We start from the raw sequence: 302 nt of genomic DNA, 5'->3' as shown, positions 1-302 counted from the left end.
CAAATACAAAATCACTAATATCTACTTGCCAGAAAGTGTAGATGAAATTACATATAAATCTAAAAAAGTAAGAAACAAAACAAAACAAACAAAACAGGGCTAAATAAAGGTGCAAAAACAAGATGTAACATCACTCACAAGCAATCTACCGGAACATCGCCGTTTCCACAGCAACCCTAGCATGGCATCGTGGGTCGTATGAGGAGCGAAGGAGATGATGAGAAGGAGAGTTAAAGAGGAGAGGAAAGAGGGGAGGCGCATAAGGAATGGCAGATTCGGAAAAGCAAGGATGGCTGTTGACT

This window comes from Penaeus monodon, chromosome 28 (genome assembly GCF_015228065.2).
Source record: "Penaeus monodon isolate SGIC_2016 chromosome 28, NSTDA_Pmon_1, whole genome shotgun sequence".
In the NCBI taxonomy this organism is placed as follows: Eukaryota; Metazoa; Arthropoda; class Malacostraca; order Decapoda; family Penaeidae; genus Penaeus; species Penaeus monodon.
Note: the sequence above shows the minus strand (reverse complement) of the source record.